Below are 22643 nucleotides of genomic sequence, written 5' to 3'. Positions count from 1 at the left end.
TCCAGGTCCAAGGCTCGCCTCGAGGACATGAGGGGCGAGCATCAGGATGTTTTGGCCACCCAGCAGACTACTTTGGCCGCCCTGAAGACTGCCCAAAAGCAGGAATAGGAGGCCAAGGATGCCTTGGCGGCCGCGCGGGCTGAGCTGGACGCGTCCCGCCCCAAGCTGGAAGAGGCCGAGGCTAACAAGGCCGCCCTAGCCACTGTAACGGCCAAACTCGAGGAGGCCAGGACTGCCCGGGCCATGCTGGACACCGCAAAAACCGAGGCCGAGGAGGCTAAGACTGCCCTTGAAAAAGAGAAGGCGGCTTCCAGCTCTACCATGGAGGACAAGCTATACCACTGCTGGGTCTTCAACCCTGATGGCGATTTTTCCTTCCTAGGGGCGGAAGTCTGGGAGCCCTTCCTGGAGGGGTTTAAAGCTCATCTTCAGCAAGAGACGCCCTCTGAGACTGGGGAGACCTCCACAGCGGCCGAGCAGGAGGGCGAGACGACGACCTCAACAGAGCAGCCCGGTGGAGCCTAGGGCCTTTCTTTTTCGAACCCACATTATTATTATCATTTTTTTTGTAACTTTTGTATGAGGTTTTTCCACCTCGAGACAATTGGCTTTATCAATTTTTGCTTTTAATTGGTGTTGACTGTGTTTTTAGCCAACGACGTGAGAACGTCAATAACGACAAGCCTTCAAGAGAATGTAGACGACACAGACAGTTTAATCAAGAAAAGTCAATAACACAAGAGATTTTATAGTGGTTCAGCCCCGATCAGTCGGTAATAGCCTAATCCACTTAGAGTTGTGATTATAGATCTATACGTAAGATCAGATGGATTGAGCCAACTGAGTTTCTTCAGTACAGATTGCAAAAATACAAGAATCCTTTCAAATACCAGCACTTTCTCTCTCTAGAATACTCAGACCCAAGTTTTCTCTCTCTAGAATACTCATACCCAAATTTTCCCAAAAGTCTAGAAAGAAGAAGCAGAACCCGCTCTCTAATCCCATAAGCCCTCTATTTATAGGCATAGGGTCATACATCTGATATCCCCTAGAATCAGGATATTTTATTATATTTATTACATTTAAATTACAAAAAACATTCAAAATGTAACAAAACCCCCCATTTGTGGGAAGAATGAGAGATTCCCGCGTATCTTGTTGAAGTTGTTTCTGGGAATCTTGACCTAGTCCTCCTCTAGCTAGTTGATCCACCTCACCTCCACTCTGGTCGATCATACACATGCTGGTCGAACATACACTTGCTGGTAGGACATGCACTTCTCTCCTCTAACATGACACTCTCCTCTAGCATGCCATTTCTTTATTTGGACAACCATGCACTGGTTGGACATATGCGTAAAGACCAAATTCTTGGTCTCTCCTCGGACCACATCCTTGGGGTCTCCTAGGACCACTCTCTTGGGGTCTCCTAGGACCACTCTCTTGGTTCTCCTCGGACCAAAGTCCCTTGGGCTCTCCTCATAACACATCCTTGGGATCTCCTAGGATGCACTCTCCTTAGTTCTCCTAGGATGCACTCTCCTTAGTTCTCCTAGGATGCACTCTCCTTAGCTCTCCTAGGATGCACTTGGCTTGGTTATGACATCTTTCAAGTAGTCCAAATTCTTCGTCAGTCTATCGGGTCACTTTATCACAACTCTGAGGAGTCAATGTATTTATTAACTATTAATATGTCTTTTACTAACCATGTACTGCCACTTGTCACCTTTATTGCCACGTCATTGATCTCCAATTTTTGGGGATAACAATTGGTTTATTTCCTTTTGCCTCTACGCATTTTGGTCATTGCTTTGAAAAACTTAGTTCGTGTTAATTCTTGACTAATATCCTGTGCTTTTTTAGAAAAACAACGATCAATCAATTTGAATTAACTTCTAAGTTTTATGACTTGGTTACATCCAGGATGTTAGTTTGAAAACTTAGTTCGCGTTAATTTTTATCAATATCTCGTGCTTTTTAAGAAAAACAACGATCAATCAATTTGAATTAACTTCTAAGTTTTATGACCTAGTTATGTCCAGGACGTTAGTTTGAAAACTTAGTTCGTGTTAATTCTTGACTAATATCTTGTGCTTTTTAAGAAAAACACTGATTAATCAATTTGAATTAACTTCTAAGTTTTGAGCCGACCTGGTTATATCCAGGATATGACTTAGTTCGCGTTGATCCTTTATCAATATCTCGTGTTTTTTAAGAGAAACAACGATCAATCAATTTGAATAAACTTCTAAGCCTTTAAGGCGACCTGGTTATATCCAGGATAAGACTTAGTTCGCGTTAATCCTTTATCAATATCTCGTGTTTTTTAAGAAAAACAACGATCAATCAATTTGAATCAACTTCTAAGCCTTTAAGGCGACCTGGTTATATCCAGGATAGGACTTAGTTCACGTTAATCCTTTATCAATATCTCGTGTTTTTTAAGACAAACAACGATCAATCAATTTGAATCAACTTCTAAGCCTTTAAGGTGGCCTGGTTATATCCAGGCACCAAGTTACTTGAGATTACACCCACAAATATACACAATAATAAACAAAGATTTAATTCTCATTGCTTAACAAAAAGTGGCCTTTAAGCCTTACAAGGGTGCTACTGATAATATTTCTTCAAATGAATGGCGTTCCAAGTTCATGGGATTGCCCCTCCATTGTGCCGAGCTATTTTATAAGTTCCTTCCTTAATGACCTCGGTGATTTGATATGGCCCTTCCCAGTTTGGTCCCAATACTCCATCTTTGGGATCCTTACCGGCCAAGAAGACCCTCCTGAGGACCAAGTCGCCAATGCTAAAGGAACGCTTTTTGATCTTTGAGTTGAAATAACGAGTGATTTTTTGCTGGTAATGCGCGAGCTGAAGCTGCGAATCTTCTCGTCTTTCATCAATCAGGTCGAGGGAGGCGCAAAGTAGTTCGTGGTTGCGGTCCAGGTCATATGCTTAGACTCGATGCGAAGATACCTTAATCTCGACGGGGAGGACTGCCTCACTCCCAAAAGTCAGAGAGAAAGGAGTATGACCCGTAGGAGTCCGATGCGAGGTTCGGTATGCCCATAGAACCTGGGGGAGCTGTTCTGGCCAGACCCCCTTGGCTTCGTCTAGTCTTTTCATAAGGCTCATTTTTAGCGCCTTATTGACAGCTTCGACCTGGCCGTTCGCCTGAGGATAGGCCACGGAGGAGAAACTTTTCACGATTCCGTACCTTTCACAAAATTCGGTGAAGAGGTCGCTGTCAAACTGAGTCCCATTGTCGGATACAATTTTCTTCGGTAGCCCGAACCGGCAAATAATGCTCTTGACCACGAAGTCAAGAACTTTCTTGGAAGTTATTGTTGCCAAAGGTTCAGCCTCGGCCCACTTCGTGAAGTAGTCGATAGCCACCACGGCGTAGCGGACCCCGCCCTTTCCAGAAGGGAGGGCGCCAACCAAGTCGATTCCCCATACCGCAAATGGCCACGGGGATAAGATCATCTTCAGCTCGACTGGAGGAGCACGGGAAACTGTGGTGAATCGCTGGCACTTGTCACATTTCTTGACGTATGAGATCGAGTCCTTTGACAGAGTGGGCCAATAATATCCTTTCCTTAAGACTTTTAGGGCCAGGCTTTGCACCCCAGCGTGATCCCCGCAAAAACCTTCGTGCACTTCCTGCAGGATGGCCTTTGCTTCGCCTTGTAGAACACATCGTAGGAGAGGTAGGGAATGCCCACGTCGGTACAACACCCCATCTACCATCATATACGTTGGAGCCTGGTACAGTACCCGCCGTGCGTCATTACGTCCTTCAGGTAACTTTCCTTCGGTGAGGTACTCGAGGATGGGAGTCATCCAGGTCAGTCTGGCGTCAATCATCTCGACCTTCGCCCCGACCTCTTCTATACTTGGTTTTTCTAGGAATTCCACCGGTACTAACCCCAGAGTCTCCATCTCCCCGGAGCTAGCGAGCTTGGCGAGGGCGTCTGCGTTAGCGTTCTGCTCCCGAGGTATCTGCTCGATTGAGCCTCGCTCAAATGCGGACAGTTCGACTTTTACCTTGGCCAGGTAAGCAGCCATCTTGGCTCCTCACGCTTGATATTCACCTAGCACGCTTGATATTCACCTAGCACCTGGTTTACCTAGCACGGAGCTGCCCTTCAGCTCTTGGGCTATCCTTAGCCCGGCCAGCAAAGCTTCGTATTCGGCCTCGTTGTTGGAGGCCTTGAATCTGAATCTCAGCGTCGAGTGGAATCTATGTCCCTCTGGGGATATCAAAATGATCCCAGCCCCTGAGCCATTCTCATTGGATGAGCCGTCCATGAAGATCTTCCAAGACGTCTGGGCCGAGGTGACCTGGGGTGACTCTTCCACAGGATCCTCCCTGAATCCTGTGCACTCTGCCACAAAATCGACCAGGGCCTGACTTTTTATAGCAGTTCGTGGGGTGTACAAAATCTCGAACTGACTGAGTTCAATAGCCCACTTTAACAGGCGTCCCGATGCTTCAGGTTTTTGCAAAACCTGCCTTAAAGGTTGATCGGTCATGACATGTATTGAGTGGGATTGGAAATACGGCCTGAGCTTTCGGGAGGCCGTGATAAGACAGAACGCCAATTTTTCCATCAACGGGTATCGGGATTCAGCCCCGAAGTCTCTTGCTGATGTAGTAGACGGGTTTCTGAACCCGGTCTTCTTCTCGGACCAATATGGCACTAGCTGCATCCTCTATGACAGCTAGGTAGAGAAAAAGGGGCTCTCCTACCTTTGGTTTGGACAATATGGGCGGCTCGGCTAGATGTGCCTTCAGGTCGAGGAAAGCACTTTCGCACTCCTCTATCCATTCGAATTTCTTATTTCCTTGGAGCAGGTTGTAGAATGGCAGGCACTTGTCGGTGGATTTTGAAATAAACCGATTTAGGGCTTCCACCCTTCTTGTCAGGCCTTGGACGTCTTTACGCGACCTGGGTGAGGGAAGCTTGAGCAATGACCTAATCTTATCAGGGTTCGCCTCGATTCCTCTAGTGTTGACAATGAAACCCAGGAATTTTCCAAACGCGACCTCGAAAGTACACTTCTGAGGGTTAAGCCTCATGCCGTATTCTCTTAGTATCTTGAAGCATTCTTCCAGGTCGGAACATGGTTATCGGCAGTATTTGACTTGACCAGCATGTCATCAACGTACACTTCCATGTTCTTCCCGATCTGGTTGGCAAACATTCTATTCACTAATCTCTGGTATGTAGCACCGGCGTTCTTCAGCCCGAACGACATGACCTTGTAACAATAGACGTTAGTCGGGGTCATGAAGTTGGCGTGCTCCTGGTCCGCCGGATTCATGGTGATTGATTATAGCCTGAGTACGCGTCCATAAAGGACATAAGCTTGTGCCCCGCCGTGGCATCCACCAATTGATCAATCCTTGGCAAGGGGAAACAATCTTTGGGGCAGGCTTTATTCAGGTCGGAGAAGTCGATGCAGGTCCGCCATTTCCCATTGGGCTCCGGGACCAGCACGGGGTTGGCGACCCAAACCAGAAACCTGGCTTCATGGATAAAGCCGCATTTCTTGAGCCGGGCTACTTTTTCTTCTAAAGCCTCAGCTCGAGTTGTTCCCAGGTGCCTCTGCTTCTGGGACTTTGCAGGAATGCTCTTATCCAAATGAAGGGTGTGCATGATGACATTTGGACTGATTCCCACCATGTCCTCGTGTGACCATGCAAACACATCCAGGTTATCCTGCAAAAACTTGATCAACTCATCTTTCCTCTTGCCACAGAGGTTTTTCCCGAGCTTGACCATCCGTGAAGGATTTTGTGGATCGATGTTCACTTCCTCGAGCTCTTCAATAGCTTGGAGCTCGGAATTGTCCTTGCCTATTCGAGGGTCAATATCCTCACTTAGGATGATACTTTCCCCCTCGGTGCTCTGAGGTTTTTCAATCTCAGGATTAGTCAAAGGTTCCTGAGATTCCTCTCCTCCACCTTGGATGGCCATCGTTAGCTGCCCGGGTTTCGATTTTCCCTTCATGGAAATGTTGTAGCATTCCCTGGCAGCGAGCTGATTAACACGCACCGTGCATATTCCCGTGGAAGAAGGGAATTTCAGCGCGAGGTGGCGAATGGAGGTGATGGCTTCAAAAGCTATAAGTGTGGGTCGGCCCAAAATAGCATTGTATGAGGCGGGGCAGTCGATAACCACAAACTCGAGGAGTTTCGAGACTGTCCGAGGTTCCTCTCCTAAGGTGATCACTAGCTTGATCGTCCCTATAGCCGCTGATCCTTCTCCCGAAAAACCATACAGCATCATGGAGGTCGCCTTCAGCTCGGCGACAGTCAAACCCATCTTCTCCAGCGTGGACCGGAATAGAAGGTTTACCGAGCTCCCATTATCGATCAACACTCTCCTAACCCTCCGATTAGCGAGCTGCACTGCTACGACCAGGGGTCGTTATGAGGGAACTGAACGTGGCCAGCATCTTCTTCAGTAAAGATGATCGGTTGCCTCTCCAATCTCTGCTGCTTTGGCAGATGCTGCTCCGGGACGAACTCTACTCCATTATACGCGTTGAGTTCGTTTACGTACCTCTTTTGGGCACCTCTGCTCGTGCCAGCCAAATGCGGACCTCCCGAGATTGTGCCTGTCTCTCCTCCTATCACTGGAGGAGGGACGTCTTGATCTACCCGAGACCCGGGCTGACTGACCGGGACTTCCGGAGCAGGTTGGCTTGTTGGAACCCTGTTCTGCGCGTACTGAGCCAAGGGGCCAGCTCTGATGAGAGTTTCGATCTCATCTTTCAAATGCCTACAATCATCAGTATTGTGGCCAACGTCGTTGTGGAAACGGCAAAACTTGGAGGTGTCTCTCTTCCCATTCTGGTGCTTTAACGGTTCCGGCTTCTTCCAGGGGAGGCGAGCAGAGTTCGCTAGGAAGATGTTCTCCCTGGAGTGGGTGAGCTCTGTATAAGTCGCGTAGACCGGCTTAAATTTTTCTATGGACTTATTCTTCTTTGGGCCATGCTGGTTGCCCTCGCCGTTCCCCTTTCTTTTGCCTCCACCGAACTGGTTATTCTGCGTAACGTTCTGGGTCGCTGTCACGACCTCCATTCCACTCCAACGGGCTGATCAGGGACCTGGCTGGTTCCTGCAGCTGAGGCTTGGGCCTCCTCCAAGGTGATCCACCCTTGGGCTCTATTTAGGAATTTTTTTACCGAGCTGACCCCCTTCCTTTGTATTTCATTCCAGAGTCCCCCTCCGACGAGGATTCCAGTTCTCAAAGCCATGAGCTTGGAGCTGTCATCTGCGTCTCTGGCCTGAGCAGCGACGTTCGCGAACCTGCTCAGGTAAGCCTTCAAAGGCTCGTTGGGTTGTTGCCACACGTTAGCCAGGGAGTCGGCCTTGACGCGGGCAGCTTGGGAGGCTCGGAATGCCCTTTTGAAATCAGCCGAGAAAGTTTTCCAAGAGCTGATTGATTGTTTCTTGGTTTGTTTGAACCACTGTCTGGCTGGTCCAGTCAGTGTGGAGGGAAATATCAGACACCTCAGCTCAGGGCCAATGTTGTGGGCCATCATCAGGGTATTGAACATCCCCAGATGATCCGACGGATCTCCGTCTCCGTTGAATTTGGACAGGTGCGGCATACGGAAACCGGGTGGGTATGCCGTTGCTGCTATGCTGGGGGCAAAGAGCTCAAGCTCGTCCCCCGAATCATATTCATCTTTCTCTCTCTCCGATAGGAGCTTCCTCATTAGCTCCTCCATCTGAGCCAGGCGCTCAAGGGTTTTGTCCTGATTTCCTTGGTTACTTCGGGGTTGTTCAACAGCTCCGCATCCATTGTATACGTTTGGTGGGTTATTGCCCCTCCTATCTTGAGATAGGTTATTTGGGGCATTCCCGCCGTTACATACCTCGGACAGGTCTCCCCCTGAGCGAGCATGGCTGCCACCTCCTACCGGGTCCCCCCTATGAGAGTTAAGGCGATCTCGTAGGTCGCCCCTTGGGGTGGCTTGAGGACTTTGCGCCGAGCTTAAGCGTTGACGCAGGTCTCCGCCAGAAAGGTCACTCCAGCGACTGCCGGTCCAGTAGCTCCAGTTAGAGAAGCTCGGAGTCTGCCTCTGGGGGTGAGGATCCGGGCTCCCTCTGGGCGCCCTGCTACGACGGGAAGGTCCTGCGGATGGTGAGTTTCTCCTGCTGCTTCCATAAGCTGGAATATCTCGGATAGGCCGAGGAGGAGAGGGATATCTTATTGGTGACGAAGGATGTCTGACCGGGGATGCAATCCTGGTTCCATCAGGGCAGATCAAGTTAAGTGGGGGCTTTTCGACCCTGCCAACCTGCGGGCCCTGTGCCTGGCGATCTGGACGAGGCGCAGGACGGCTGGCGGGGACGGGCTGGTACTGTGAGTAGAGCTGTAAATTCGGGCCGGGCTTTTGAGCACGGCACGAAATCGGCACGAGCCCGGGAGGCACGAGCACGACACGGCACGAAAAAATATGGGCTTGGGCCAGGCACGGCACGAAAAAATATGGGCTTGGGCCAGGCACGGCACGACACGGGCTTAGCACGGCACGGCACGACAAGCCCGAAGGCACGACACGAAGGCACGACACGATAAAAAACCCGATATTTTGACATTAATAATCATAATAAATTTTTATTTGTCAATAATTAATAAATTAAAATGATAATATATGTCTTATTTTTTTCAATGTTTATATTCTTATAATTATATTAATTTATTTTAAGATTTGTTAGTTAAATTTTTAGCATTTATTAGTAGGTATTAAAATTCTAATAATTATCTTTGATATAATTTTGTGTAAAATATTGTTAAAAAGTATATAAAAATATCTAAAATTATAATTTAAGCAAAGAAATATATTTGGTGTGGTGGTAAGTCCATTGATGGTTAAAGAGGAGGTGGAGGGTTCAATTCTCCATCCTCACATTTTTTTAGCAAAAAAAAAAGTGGGCCTAAAAGTGGGCCCGAATAAGGAAAGTGGGCCGGCTCGACTTGGGCCCGACATGGCACGAGCACGGCACGACATGGGCCGGGCCCATGGGCCGTGCTGGGCCTACTCTTTCAAAAATTGGCCGGCACAAGCACGGCACGAATTGAATGTGGGCCGGGCCCGGCCCGAATTTACCGGAGGCACGAAAAATGTGGGCCGGGCCGGGCTGGGCGGCCCACATTTACAGCTCTAGCTGTGAGCCCTCCCCGGATCTCCTTCTACAATTCCCTCGAGCCCTCCTGGGCGCGCTCGAGGCTGGTAGTGAGCTGCGAGTTGAAGTTCGGACTGAGCGGCTATACTGTTGTTCGGTTCTGGGTATTTCTTCGAAGTTTGCTTCTCGACGGTGCGATGAGGGAGTAGAGTTGGACGTCGGAGGTTTGACCAAGCGGCTAGGCCTGGACCGATTACCCCGGCGGGACTTATGAGTCTCGCCTTGCCTCTTTCTAACGTTAGTGTCGGTTGTAAGAGGGGGTAGCCGGGCCAACCCCTCCTTAATCTGCTGACTAGCTTTCGGCAGTTAGCTCCTCAGCTGAGCATTCTCCATCTCTAACGCCATGTAAAAATCCGGGTTTGGATTAGGTGGCCGGGGTGCCGAACTTCCAGTGTCATCCTGGCCTATCGACTGCTTGCCCGGCCGCTGCTGGACTTCAGGATTTTGCTCACCGGAGATGGCAGCATGATGAGCCTCCTGCCCATCATGTTATTCCGCCTCGTTACCGTGTCTTGATCGAGTGGTCACCATAGTTGGTTGTTTGCGATAGCACCAATCTAACTAACTCTCAATAAAAGCACCAAACTGTTGACGTGGTTCTTCGCCAACAGGTAATTAAGAAAATAAGAGAAAGAGATTAGTGCTTAATAATGAACCGAAATAGATAAATGATCTTTAAATGGACTGATGACACAACTACGTTTTTAGGTGGTTCAAAGGTTAAAATCCTTCTACTCCACCAGCCAATATTATTGCTATATTTTTGGTATTCTTTGCAGGATACTTTGTTACATAATAAAATCCAACCCCTTGTAACTCCCAGGGTCTCCATATTTATAGGAGAGGGCACCTGGAAGTTGGTAAGGGGGGTCATCCTGTGACCTTCTTACCCTTCATGTCACTTATGTGACATTCATGATTAATTCCTAAAACCTGACAAATGAAGTATGGTCTAATCAACAGGTAAGGGGGATAATGGGCCGCACGGTCCAACCCAGTCGTGGGTGCTTGAATACGCACGTTCATGCTGCGTGTCCGAGAATTCAGGGATATATCACACACGTGATGTATGATATATGCACGTTTACATTGCGTGGTTGACTTTATAAAAGGTCATAGCTTCCAACTCCAGTTCGTACCCTGAGCTGGATGCCTTCTCAACCTGCGACCTTCATAGTCCTGACTCGGCCCTTGAGTAATCTTGGTGAACCTTTGGTTACCTTGAGCTAAAGAGGTAGGACCTGACGACGGCAGCACCGGTCATGGGGTATCCACGTGGCTGATATAATTAGGCCATATCTCAGCTCGCTAATAGCCCATTGGAAAATCAGGGCGTACACTTCCAATATTCTCACATGATTACCAATAATTTCCAATTACCCACTAATTCCCGGTAATGTATTAAAAATACCCTGAAGCTCACCCCAAGCCGGGTATAAAATCCCCGTTGTGACTTTCCGCTAACTTGCTCATCGGGATCGCCTCTCGTCAAGTAACCCAAATATATCCACATAATAATGTGGTCTCAATCACACAGACACATATTTGCATTTATTCCCTGAACTAGTCAAATTACTAAAATACCCTTCTAATAAGAAGCGGGCCCACATACACATGTTTAATATTTCTAACATGCAAGATTAATTATACTATAATATAATTCATATAATAACTCAATTATTGCCTCCCGGCCCCCTAACCCAGGCACTAAGCCACATTAGGAAATTTGGGATGTTACAACAATCCCCTCCTTATAGGAATTTCGTCCTCGAAATTTTACCTGAACAGCTCGGGATACTGGTCCCGCATAGTTGATTCCAACTCCCAAGTCACCTCCTCGACCTTGCTGTTCCTCCATAATACCTTCACTAAAGGTATAACTTTATTTCTTAGGACCTTGTCCTTCTTGTCTAATATCTGGACTGGCTACTCCTCAAAAGACAAATCCGTCTGGAGCTCCAGATCTTCATAACTCAGCACATGAGTCTCGTCAGAAACATACTTCCGCAACATTGAAATATGAAACAAGTTGTGCACGGCTGACAATACCGGGGGTAATGCCAACCTCTAGGCCACCTGATCGATCCTTTCCAGAATCTCAAATGGTCCTATGAATCTAGGGCTCAGCTTGCCCTTTTTTCCAAATCTTCTCACCCACTTGAATGGTGAGACTCTAAGGAAGACATAGTCTCCCACCTGGAACTCCACGTTCCTACGCTTCGGATTCGCATAACTTCTCTGTCTACTCTGCGATGTGAGCATTCGAGCTCTGATCTTTTCTATAGCTTCATTAGTCCTCTGAACTGCCTTAGGACCCAAGTATCTACGCTCACCCAACTCATCCCAGTGAATAGGTGATCTGCACTTCCTACAATACAACATCTATCAGGGGAAAATACTTACTCCAATACCCCTCAAAATCCAGTACACATGCTCTCAACATGTCCTCCAGTATCTGGATAGTCCTCTCAGATTGACCATCGGTCTGAGGATGATACGTTGTACTAAACTTCAGTTGCATGCCCATTGCCTTATGCAAACTTCCCCAAAACTTGGAAGTAAAGGTGGGGTCTCGATCTGACACGATCGATCTCGGAGCTCCATGAAGACGTACTATCTCTCTTGTATAGAGATCTGCATACTGGTAAACAGTATAGGTCGTTCTCACTAGTAAGAAGTGAGCTGATTTTCTATATCTGTCTACTATCACCCATACTGAATCATGCTGACCCACTGTCTTAGGCAATCCCACCACAAAGTCCATTGCGATGTCTACCCATTTCCATTCTGAAATGTCTAAGGGTTGTAATAATCTTGCAGGTCTCTAATGTTCAGCTTTGATTTGCTGACACGTTAGACACTTGGCTACATACTCAGTTACATCACCCTTCATCCCCGACCACCAATACAAAGTTCTTAAGTCCTGATACATCTTTGTGGTGCTGGGATGCAAGGAATACGGGGTGGTATGAGATTCATCTAGAATCTCTCATCTAATAACAGCATCCATCGGAATGCAAATCTGACCCTCATATCTTAGCAGGCCCATGTCAGATATAGAATAGTCCCCCGCTGCTCCAGCTAGAACATCCTCTCTAACCTTCATCAACTGTGGCTCTTGTAATTGACACTGCTTTATCCTTTCTAGGAGAGTAGACTACAGGGTAATGTTGGATAACTGGCCCACTACTAACTCAATCCCCGCTCTGGTCATATCTTCTGCTAACTCCTTAGATATCTGTCTCACACTATACAACTTCCCTGGACCTCTTCGACTTAAGGCATCAGCCACTACATTGGCTTTCCCTGGATGATAAAGAATATCACAATCATAGTCTTTCACCAGTTCCAACCAACGCCTCTGTCTCATATTCAAATCCTTCTGTGTAAAGAAGTACTTGAGGCTCTTGTGGTCTGTATATATCTCATACTTCTCTCCATAAAGGTAATGTCTCCATACCTTCAATGCAAAAACCACTGCTGATAACTCCAAATCATGGGTTGGGTATCTCTGCTCATAATCCTTTAATTGTCGTGATGCATAGGCAATCACCTTCTTTGCCTGCATAAGGACACAGCCAAACCCCTGTCTCGAGGCATCGCAGTAAAGCATAAACTTCTCCTGACCAGTTAGAAGACTCAAGACTGGGGCGGTAATCAGACGTCGCTTTAACTCTTGGAAGTTGTTCTCACATCTATCTGACCATGTAAACTTCTGATTCTTATGTGTTAATTCCGTCAATGGGGACGATATTCTTGAGAATCCTTCCACAAATTTCCTGTAATAGACTGCCAATCCAAGGAAGCTTCTATTCTCAGAGGCATTCCTTGGCCTTGGCCAGTTCTTAATAGCTTCAATCTTAGCTGGGTCCACCTTGATCCCATCTCTACTAACGATATGACCTAAGAATGTCACCTGTGGTAACCAGAACTCACACTTCTTAAACTTTGCAAATAGCTTATGCTCTCTCAGTCTCTGCAAGACCAACCTGAGGTGTTGCTCATGCTCCTCCTCTAACTGAGAATAAATCAAGATATCATCGATGAAGACGATCACAAACTGGTCCAGATAGTCTTTGAACACTCTGTTCATTAGGTCCATAAAAGCTGTCATGGCGTTAGTTAAGCCAAATGACATAACGAGAAACTCATAGTGCCCATATCTGGTACAGAAAGCTGTCTTGGGTATGTCTTCGTCCTTAATTCTCAACTGGTGATAACCAGATCGAAGATCTATCTTTGAAAATACCGTTTTACCTTGTAATTGATCGAATAGGTCATCTATCCTTGGTAGAGGATACTTGTTCTTGATGGTCAGCCTATTTAGTTCTCTATAGTCTATACACATCCTTAGAGAACTGTCATTCTTCTTCACAAATAACACTGGTGCACCCCATGGTGAGAAAATGGGTCTAATAAAACCCAGATCCAACAACTCATGTAACTGTACCTTGAGTTCCCTCAACTCTGCTGGGGCCTTTATGTAAGGTGCCCTAGACACTGGCTCTGTCCTGCCAGCTCAATAATAGAGTCGATCTCCCTGCGTGACAACAATCCTGGTAAATCTTCTGGAAACATATCCAGGAATTTACAGACCAACCTAGTCTTTGATGGCCCCACTGGCATGACCTGAGTGGTATCCACCAAACTGGCTAGGAATCCTATGCAGCCTCCCTGTAGTAGATATCTAGCCCTTAATGCTGAAATCATAGGTATTCTGGGTCCATGCACAGTGCCAATGAATACGAAAGGTTCCTCACTCTCAGGTTCAAAGGTTACCATCTTCTTCTTACAATCAATGGTTGCTCCATATCTAGTTAACGAGTCCATTCCCAAAATCATGTCAAAGTCGGACATAGCTAATTCTATCAAATCAACCGATAGCTCCCTGCCATCTACAATCACTGGTAAATACCTAACCCATCTCCTGGAAACCACCAATTCCCTAGTGGGTAGTAACGTCCCAAATCCCACAGCATAAAACTCACAGGGCCTACACAAACTATCAATAATCCTACTAGATACATAAGATTGTGTAGCACCAGAATCAATCAGCACAGAATAAGATATGCCAGCACTAGAAACTGACATGTGACCACTGAGGACCTAGCCTCAGCCTCAGCTTGTGTCAATGCAAATACTCGAGCTGGAGCCGAGATGTCTAGCTTCTTAGGTTCTTCTTTCTTCAGTCTTGGGCAGTCTTTCTTGAGATGCCCCATAAGTCCACATACAAAATAGGCTTTCGCCCGACACTCACCCAGTTGATGTCTCCTGCATCTGGCACACTCCGGATATGTCTTTCAATTCTCATTGCCACCCTGGTGGCCAATCTGTGCACTCTGTGGCCTCCTATCAGGTCTAGGAGCTGAACTAGTATCCGGAGTCTTCCTTTTCTGGTCGTTGGGGCCTCCGCCCCTACTTGATCCTGAGAAGGGAGGTCCCGTCCTCCTCATATCCCTCCTGGTTGCGTTATCGCGCCATATCTTATTCTTTGCTCCCTCTGCAGTTAGGGCTCTCTCCACTACCTGAGCATGTGTCGTCACTCCAGGTACAGTGGTAATTCTGACATCTCGGGCTATCATAGGCTGTATCCCCTGAAGGAATCTTTCCTTCCTCATCCCATTAGTGGGCACCAAGTCTGGAGCAAACTTGGCTAATCTGTCAAATTTTAGGGAATATTCGGTCACTGACATACCCCGTTGCAACCGTTTACTTAATTCCTCGGCCTTTTCAGCTTTAACGGCCTCATTGTAATACTTTTCATTGAAAAAATTTTAAACTCTTCCCAACCCATTGCAGTTACATTTCTAGTTTGGGACACCACCTCCCACCAGATTCGGGCATCTTTCTGAAACATGTATGTGGACGTAATCATGAAGTCCACCCTTTCATTGCCCAAAACTCTCATGAAGTCCAAGATGGACATACTCATGGCCATCCACTGCTCTGCCTTAAGTGGATCTGCGCCACCCTCGAAAACCGGAGGGTGCTGCTTTCTGAACCGCTCATATACCAGCTCTCAGCGGTTCTCTAACTCTGTCTGCTGCTGTACGACCGGTACTGGAACAGCAGATGGGGCCCCTGATGCACCGTTCCCAGCCGAAACTTGTTGTTGCCTCAATTGTCGAATCTCTTCCTTCTGTCTCTATAGCTAAGCTTGCAAGTCTGCAAGCACCTGTTGCCAGTTCTCAGAGGCTGGCGGAGGGTTTTGACCCTGATCATTACTTTCGGCCTGATTCCCAGCACTGCCTGGCTCATTGGATTGCCCTGGAAGCATACTTCCAAGTCTATCTACAATCAATGACTCAGCTTATTAGACTGTAATAACAGTATATCACATCAGCCCACGGTTCAAAACCAATCGAATAAGCATCCACATGCATTGACAATGCTAATAAGCATCCTAATAACTCATATACAATAATCATGCTAATAAGCAGAGAAATTCACGATATCCACTTAAACAAGATGCTAATAAGCATGTTCTGGGCATGCATAATCACTTAACAATGCTAATAAACATTTCCCTTTAGCATGTAACAGCGCTGATAAGCATCCTCCATCCAGGGAACACATACAGCAGTGCTAATAAGCGTTTCTAGCATTCATCAAGTTTAATGACGCTAATAAGCAATCCTATAGCATTTATAAATATCTATCGTGCTAATAAACATGTTCTCAACCTACATACAGTAGTCAAGAGCCAGGCCCTATCAGAATAACCCATGCTTCTTATTTAGACTAGCAGATAAAGCACACAAAATTCATTTAAGCAAGTATACACATGACTATATTAATAGTTACCCAACCCTGAGTCGAGCTTGACTTTAGCAGTGAATGTACATGCCCAATCCAAATCAGGAACCCTTAAACCTTGGCGGCTCTGATACCAAGTTGTAACGCCCTGCTAAATAGGGTCCGTCACCAAGTGTGTTTAAAACCAATGTTGGACTTGCTAAACAAGTCATTTGGACTAAGCCACTAAAGGTTTAGGTATTAAAACATTTGGTCAACTCATAAGCATTTTCATTAAGTTAAAAGCATGTTCTTTACACGGGATCCCAAAAACATCAGTTTAAAAGTTGGTTACAACACTCAAGTCACATTATAAGCCGACCTAGGCGGCAAAATCTCGATTTAACCCTAGTTCCCTTGAGCATCTCGTCCGTGGTGGTCGAGCGGACTGCATATGTACATGTCACTGCTTTTTCCCTCTGACTCATGGCTGGTTGAGCTTCTCTTTACCTTTGCCTGCACCACAAAGTACCTGTGAGCCAAAAGACTCAGCAAGAAAACATGTTGAACAATTCACAATGTAGTATAATTATCAAACGGTAATAACTGAAACTGGTGCATTCATTGTACAAGTTGGCAACCATGGGGTTACACAAGCGCGTGTTGCACTTCCTTTCCATATGTTGGCATCCGAGCCAGTCAAGTGCATGTTGCACTCCCAGGGTGGCCCAGCCATGGTGGCCTGCACTCCACGTGCATAATGCCAATCTCAGCTTATAAACTGAGTCCTTTAAGTCCTTGACTTATAAGTCAAGCCTCACATGCCTCCGACTTGTAAGTCGAAGCTTAAGGGCCCTCGTTTAGTAAGTCGATCCCCATTTAACATCCTAATAACCCTCTGGTTTATAAACCGAACTTTCCAGTCACAACAGAAAACCGCATATCTCATATAACATCCATATCAACAATTACAATGCATTATGTTGACCGCGTTTTTGGCCAACGACGTGTGAACATCAAAAAACGATAAAACCTTCAAGAGAAAATAAACGACACAGACGATTTTATAGTGATTCAGCCCCAATGTGATGGTAATAGCCTAATCCACTTAGAGTTGTGATTATAGACTGCACTCAAGATTAGATGAACCTGAGTCAACTGAGTTTCTGCAAATCCCAAGAATACAAGAATTCTCTCAAATACAAGTACTCTCTCTCTCTAGAAAATTCAGATCAAAAGTTCAAAAATCCAAAAGTCCCCTTTATGATACCATAAGCCTTGTATTTATAGGCTTAGGATTGTACAGATGATATCCCCATAAACGGGATATTTTATTATTCTCATTATATTTAAATTACATTAATATTCAAAATGTAACAATACATTATATTCGTGGGATAAGTTAAGAGATTCTCGTGTATGCCAAGACCGATTCTTGTTGAAGCCGTTTCTGGGAATCTTGACGTAGTCCTGCTCCATCCAGTTGATCCATATCTCATTCAAGCTGGTCGACCACACCTTCACTGGGCAGACACGCTCTTGACTGGGCAGTCGTGCACTTGACTGGGCAGTCGTGCACTTGAATGAGCAGACATGCACTTAGCTGGGCAGACATGCACTTGACTGGGCAGACATGCACTTGACTGGTCGGACATGGTCATGACCGATCGGCCAAGGTCATGCTTGGGCAGACAAGGTCGTGCCTGGGCAGACATGCACTTAGCTGGGCAGACATGCACTTGACTGGGCAGACATGCACTTGACTGGTCGGACATGGTCATGACCGATCAGCCAAGGTCGTGCCTGGGCAGACAAGGTCATGCCTGGGCAGACAAATGCGTGACTGGTCGGACAAGGTCATACCTGGTCGGCAATGACACTTCTCTGGTCAGTCAAAATTCTTCATCTGTCTACTGGGTTACTCCTAAGCCAGGTCACCCAACCATTCCTTGCCACTTGTCATTTTTTTTGCCACATCATCATTTTCAAATTTTGGGGATAACACATTATAATACGCTAAAACAACAGTCATAGGTGTAATCATAATTAAGCTCACCCCAGTGTACCTGATCAGATATTCTCAAACATAATGATAATCATGTTCATTAACAGGGCCAGAGCCTTAATCATCTATATATTCAGCATTGACTAAGCTCTAGTCACACATTCACATAATGGGTGCAATTTTCTTACCTTCGGTCTGTATGCAAGTTACTGGCGACGCCCTTTGAGTAAGATCCTGATTCAAGCCCTTAACATAAACCTAGTCACAACCATAATGAGGAGTTCCATCAACAATAGGGAAATAAAAGCTTCCAGACCAAACCCTAGCCTCTGGAACGTCGAATTCCACTTAACAAGGAAGTAGAATCGACCCCGAGCCCAAATGGTTATGTTCCTTACCTAAAAATCCCATTAAGGCCAAATTTCCCCTTAAGGGCCGCGACCCCATAGACCCATGTCGCGGCCCGCCTCCAATTCCAGAGGCTCAGCCTCCTTGATCACTAGACACACGCCGCGGCCCTGCCCGTATCCCTGTGGCGCCGCAGCGCTCCCTTGCTATCGAGCCCTCCTGGCTATCATTTTTCTTAGAGGGCCACAACTCACCAAGAACAGAGCCGCAACCCAGCCCCTCGAACCCAAAATTTATGGGTTTTTCACTTGGCCAAACCAAACTAAAAACCATCCAATTCCATCCCAATCTTCCAACAAAATTCCTATACTCAACATACTTTTTTCAAACAACCAAACCTGACTAAAACACTGAATTAAAAACCCATAAACAACCCAAAATTCTTTCCCCAACTATCAAACATGCAAAACTTAAAATTTAGTCAATAACCACAGAAATTTCATAATTAATCCTTGAATTAAACATCTTACCTCTGCTGTATTGACCATCTTTAACTAAACTTCTAGTTCCCCAAGTTTAGTTCTTTAATTCCCATGCCTTGATCTTCAGTTTTCCCTAAACTCCTTCCAAAACCTCAAGAAATAGAGAGGAATGAGTGAGCTGCTGAGAGTTGATTTTCCTAACACTTCTGAAATGTTCCCAGCCCTCCAAGTCCTATACTTAGACTAAATTGACTATTTTGCCCTTACCCTTAGCCTATTCATCAAGTGTTCACAAGGGCAATTTTGTCCTTTGTCTCAAATCCCACTATCCACAACTTATATCCTATAATTCTCGTTACTTCCAATATTCTCACATGATTACCAATAATTTCCCATTACCCACTAATTCTTGGTAATGTATTAAAAATACCCCCAAGCTCACCCCGAGCCGGGTATAAAATCCCCGTTGTGACTTTCCACTAACTTGCTCATCAGGATCGCCTCTCGTCAAGTAACCCAAATATATCCACATAATAATGTGGTCTCAATCACACAGACACATATTTGCATTTATTCCCTGAACTAGTCAAATTACTAAGATACCATTCTTATAAGAAACGGGCCCACATACACATATTTAATATTTCTAACATGCAAGCTTAATTATACTATAATATAATTCACATAATAACTCAATTATTGCCTCTCGGCCCCCTAACCCAGGCACTAAGACACATTAGGAAATTTGGGATGTTACCGGGAGTTTATGTTTTGGGGGCATGTTGTGACCCTTAAGGGCAAGTCGCGGCATGCCTGGGCAACTTTGGCCAAAATGGGTTTTTAGTGACGTGAATTCAAACCTAAGGGCTCAGGATTGATCCTACTACCCGGTTTATTAGAGTTCGACGTCTCGGAGGCTAGGACTCAGTCCGGAAGCCTTCATTCCCTCATTATTGATGAGATTCTATATTATGGTTGTGATTAGGTTATCGCTAGAGGCTCGGAATCGGGATCGTGCTCGAGGGTCGTTTATTGGTAACTTGTGCTTGGACTAAAAGTAAGAAAACTGCACCCAGTATGTGATACATGTGATTATGACTTGACCCGAATTATTGAACAAGAATATGAATAGGGAATGAACATCTGAAAATGTGCATGATTATAATTATGCTTGTGATTGTTGATTAATCATGCTGAATGCTTTATATTTGGATATTTGACATAGGATATATGCCTGTTTGCATTATCTTATTGAGAAAGGCTTGACTTATGAGTCAAGGATGGCAATAGTGCTAGGCGTGAAGCATTGACTTATTAGTCAAGGGCGGCAATAGTGTGCTGAGCATTGGTCAAGATGGTTATGCTTAAGTAGGAGCGTATTATACGCTTGATCGACCTATTGGTCATGAGAAAACTAGAGCGCCAGATACGCTGGGCTAGCTCCAAGGCTGGTTATACAGAGGATAGGGCGATGGGCCCCATGGTGACTTATTAGTCCCATATCCTAGTGCTGGGCCCCAGCATTGACTCATTAGTCAAGGACGGCCTTAGCACGTTGAGTGCTGGTCATAAAACATTGACTTATTAGTCAAGGATGACCTTAGCACGTTGAGTATGGGTCATAAAGCATTGACTTATTAGTCAAGGACGGCCTTAGCACGTTGAGTGCTAGTCGAAAAGCATTAACTTATGAGTCAAGGACGAAAATAGCGTGCTGAGCGCTGGTTGATATGGTTATGTCTAACCAAAAGCGCATCATACCCTTGAACGACCTATCGGTCGTGGAAAACTTAGCGCCAGGTACGTTGGGCCAGCTCCAAGGCTGGTTATACAGAGGACAGATCAAAGGGCCCCGGGGTGACTCATTAGTCCCTTATCCTAGGGCGCTGAGCCAGTATGATTTATTAATCATGTGTTTGGGCACTGAGCCTCAGTATGATTCCATAATCAGGTATTTTGGGCATTAGACCCCGATATGATTCATTGATGGTTATCTTGGGCTATTGGCCCATATGATGTTGTAGTCATTTATATGGATGGTATGCATGCATGAGTAGGGTTATTACTGCTAGGCATGCTTATTATGATTTTGTAACATGTTATTAACTGCTTATGAGCACGTTTAAGTTTTCTTGCTGAGTCTTGGCTCACGGGTGCTATATGGTGCAAGTAAAGGGAAAAGAAAGTTGGACCATCCCTGACTTGGAAAGCTTAGGTGACGATGTGAACATATGTGGCTACTCGACCACCATGGTTGAGGGTTTAAAGAGGAACTAGGGTCAAACCCTATTTTGCCGCTTAGGTCGGCAGGTTGTAACTTACTAATTGTAATTAACCTTTTAAATGTATTTTTAGATCCCATGTATGAAGTAAACATTTTAATGAAACGATGGTACCTTTGACCATTGACCAAATTTTTTAACCCTAAACCATTAATCATGTTTAGTTACACAATTATGGCCAAATGACTCGTTTAGCGAGTTTAGCACTATTTAAAATACATAGTGTAACGGTCCCTGAGTAGTAGGGCGTTACACTAACAATGGCATCAGTTGCTTGGCTGATGCTATTTCTTAGTCGAGGTGAAAAGAGTTTTTTGTAGTGTTTTTGCATTACATATTAATAGGTAAATACCATTTTGGAACCTGTGTTTTGCAAAAGTTATTGATCGGGCCCTGTGTTTTGTTGAATGACAATTTGGAACCTGTGTTTTGCAAAATGGAACAAAATAATACCCTGAGCCCAATTTTGGCCAAACTTTTTTTAAATATGAGCAAAATACCCCTATATTTTATAAATTTATTAAATTAAAAAACAAATAAAAATAATAAAATATATTTAAATAATTAAATAATAATAAACATAATTAAAAAATCAAAATTTAAACTTAAATCTATGCTTAATAAAAATAAAACACAAAATTAAGTCCAGATTAAACTAAAACTTATTTTTTCTACATGTTCTTCATCATTTATCTATCTCAGATTCCATCAACAACACAAATTCTTCCAATTCTCCCCTAAACTTTTCCAATAATGTATTCATCCATCATCATAAACATACAAAGCCCAAACTTACCATTGTTCTTCGCAAACAAACTCACCATAAACAAAAATCAACTCAAATGTATCAAAAAAAATATTCAGAATTGTGACAGTCAGAACCCCGTGATCCGTAGGGGGAAAGAACAGGTAAAAATGGTGCAATCCCACATCGCCCAGGGAAGGTCAAGTGTGATGATTCTAAGACTGTGTAGGTATGGGACTACACAGTTGAAGAGGGCTTAAATGGATTGATGGGTACTACCTATGCCAACGAGATGCATCTACTTTTTGGTAGCCCATCACTTGAGAACTCCAAAGTTAAGCGTGCTTGACCTGGAGTAGTCTCATTATGGGTGACCTCCTAGGAAGTTTTCCTAGGAAGCGTGCGAGTGAGGACAAAGCACGCTGGAAAGACTCCTGTTGGTTTGCAGGGCCAGTCGTCATTCCAGGAAGTAGCCATAGTTACGTGAGACATTACAAATGGTATTAGAGCCGTGACCCAGCCGGAAGTGTGGTCGACGAGGACGTCGGACCCCTAAGGGAGCTGATTGTGACACTCAGAATCCAGTGATCCACAGGGGGAAAGACCAAGTAAAAGCTGTGCAGTCCTACATCGTCTGGGAAAGGTCAAGTGTGATGATTATGATACTATGTAGGTATGGGACTACACAATTGAAGGGGGCTTAAATGGATTGATGGGTACTACCTATGCCAACAAGATGCATTTACTTTTCGGTAGCCCATCACTTGAGAACTCCAAAGTTAAGCGTGCTTGACCTGGAGTAGTCTCATGATGGGTGACCTCCTGGGAAGTTTTC

This window comes from Humulus lupulus, chromosome 7 (assembly GCF_963169125.1).
Source record: "Humulus lupulus chromosome 7, drHumLupu1.1, whole genome shotgun sequence".
Classification (NCBI taxonomy): Eukaryota; Viridiplantae; Streptophyta; class Magnoliopsida; order Rosales; family Cannabaceae; genus Humulus; species Humulus lupulus.
The sequence above is the reverse complement of the archived record's forward strand: the minus strand, read 5'-3'. Positions refer to the sequence as shown.